This window comes from Arachis ipaensis, chromosome B05 (assembly GCF_000816755.2).
Source record: "Arachis ipaensis cultivar K30076 chromosome B05, Araip1.1, whole genome shotgun sequence".
NCBI lineage: Eukaryota > Viridiplantae > Streptophyta > Magnoliopsida > Fabales > Fabaceae > Arachis > Arachis ipaensis.
In genome coordinates this window covers 123,283,282-123,286,394 of record NC_029789.2, presented here as the reverse complement: position 1 = coordinate 123,286,394, position 3,113 = coordinate 123,283,282, and positions in this window count along the sequence as shown.

Genomic DNA, 3,113 nt, shown 5'->3' with positions numbered 1-3,113 from the left:
TAGTATGTTAAATTGAATTTCATCATAAAAGAAAACATTTTGTTAAAATATATTTCAAAAGAAAAAAAGAAGCGGGCCAGTCAGCCAACCCGCCAGTTCGTCTTTTGGCGGGGTGGGGTAGCGAGTTGAACCCATATTAGTTTGGTGGGGAGGAGCAGGGCGGGGCAGACCAGCCCGCTTTGTCACCCCTAGTAGATACTTCGTATGGGCATATGCCGTCGACTTATCCGCAAATAGGGTCGAACCAAGCAAACAGAAAATTTGGCATCTGACGTATCTCTGAATAGACTTCAAAGTGTCCAATGGCTCTGCGTCTCTGATACGGCGAACTCATGCTAGCTTTATGTAAGATTTGGAGGAACTACTTACAACGGATTTGCAGCCAAAAAATCGCGATGCTCTGGCTCTGCAGGAATTTGCCACTACTATCTGTCTAGCCGCTCACAACCTATCCATCAATGGGTAGGCCAAATATATGAGCGACATCTTCTAGTGTCATGGTAACCTCACCCACCAGCAATACAAAGATGTGAGTCTCCGGGCTCCACCTTTCCACCAAAGCAGATAGTAAAAAGTAAAATTCTCTGATCACTCCAATTCTAGAAATATGGTAGAATAATCCCGTTGCTTGTAAAGCGTCTTCTACCATCGAGTTCCACGCCTCTAACGAATCCAGTTTATAAACCATAAGATTCCTGTTAGATTGGTACAATAAAAATATGTTTATTCATTAAATAAGCATATTTATTCATTAAATATATCTATTAAATACATTTATTCATTATAACAAATAATTATTTAATAAAAAATAAAATATAATAATAATTTGATTTTATTACTCATAGTAATATTAAATACAAACAAAAATAATATCATTATCTCATATTAACACAAAAAATTAATATTAATTAAAATTACAAAAATTAAAAATATTAAATTACAAAAAAAAAAAGAAAAATTATCAACTTACATAAACGGAATGATCTAAATAATTTATAATATGTTCTCCGAGTGCCGTATAATTACGTATCATTTTTAATCAATACAAACTAATAATTTTTTTGTATAATTATCTCTTTTTTTAAACACACTACTAATACATTGTTAACTCTCTTCTTCTTCCTCACTTCCGATTTCTTCTCTCTTAATATACTACATAGTATGAAATGGGACATGAAATGAGGGAGGAAGGAGCTCCATTTATGGAGCTACATCTGCGTCGCTGGTTACTGGAGTGGAGGAGCTGTCCCTTGCATGCAGACCGCCTCCAACACACGCATCCCGCTTTGCTGCAGTTCCTTGAAAACGCGCAGGAATCTCTGAACGTTTGCTGGATTCGGAGGCAACACGCTCGCCACGTCACCATGTCCCCCACGTGTTGCCAGGGAACTGCCACGCTGCTGACGAACCCTGTTCACCACGCCCCTCGTGTGTTGAACTTGCATCCACAAACCAGCAAAACACCCTCATCCCCAATATTGAGCAAAAACACAAACGGATCTTCCATATGAAAAATAATTTCTGTCAATTACTGACTATAATGTTAAATCCTCTAAATTAACTTAATAAAATTTAAGAATTATTTATTCTAACTGCAATTTATAGACACACTTATTTATTCAGCGTCAAATTGATTCAAATTTCGCTAGTTTTTTTTGTCCAAAATCAAAATATATACAACCACAAAAAATATACAACCACCATTTCAAAATTATAAATAAAAATGAATATCACACATTTTCAAATTTATAAACAAACACAGCCCAGCTCCTAGAGTGTCCATTGACGGCCCAAACTAGAAAAAACAAATATTTATACCCCATAAATATATACAAATATTTATACCCCCATATAATATAGAAAAATTCTATGAGGCCATAGTTTTTAATAATTTTGGCTATTGATTGGCCATTACAAATACTAAATTGTCATTTATATATGTAAATTTTGTAAATTTTTGAAAATATGAGTGTAAATTATATTAATTTATGTGTGTAAATTCTGAAAAATATAAATGTAATTATATATTTTTTGTGTTCAAACATATGTAAATATGGGTGCAAACTATTGTTGTCAAGTGCTGGCCCAAAATTATGCGTTCAGATTTTGAAGAATGTGGATGCAAATTGTACTGATTCATGTGTGCAAATACATGTAAATATGGGTACAAATTATTGTTCGCCAAGTGATGGCCAAAAATAACAAATTTTGATGGTTACATAGCAGACTATATTCCCCCATAGTGGTCCCTGAGATTCACGACTTTCACCATTTTAGTAATTCAGATTCAAAATTCACTATACTAGTCCCCGAGATCCAACTCCAAGCACCATATTGGTCCCTGAATCCTTTTTCAATTTGAGTCAACGAATGGAATGCTGAGCTAGTTCAATAGCTCTGACTGACATATGGCTAAATAGCGTATTTTCATTTTATATCTTAAATAAGACAAAAATGAGATCGTTTTGGAGAATGAATGAAGATATAATGATTTGCACATCATATAAACTCTTTTTCCTCTTCTCGTTTTTGCCTTGTTTAAGTGTCAAAATGAAACGACGTTGTTTAGCCATGTGTCCAGCATGGTAAGTCAGAGCCAATTTAGCACTTAATTCACTTGATTTAGTACTAGAAAGAGTCCAGGAACTAATATGGTGCCAAAAACTGAATCTCGAAGACCAATATAGATAATTTTAAATTTGAGAGAGTAAAATAGTAAAAGCTGTGAATTTGAGAGACTAGTTTAGGAATTTAGTCTCACCCAAGGCATATCGGCAGATTTGCAAATGTTATACAACCGGTTCTACCTGCATGCAAATCAGAAGCACCACGTCATTTACCAACCTTGTCAGTTTGTTATACACGTGGCTAATACTCAGGCTTCCATCATGAGAAAAAGCAATCGGCATTCTGAGCGCCTGATCTAGACAGCGCATACTAAAATGCACCTTCATTTATCTAGTTTAATACAATTTCCATTATTTTATAATATTGTTCTAAAAAAAACTTGATAATAATTAAAAATTATGTGAATAAATTAAATTAGTCTCATATAGAAAGACTTGCGTCTAAAATACTACAAACAATTTTATGTACATTACTTGCGTCATTTT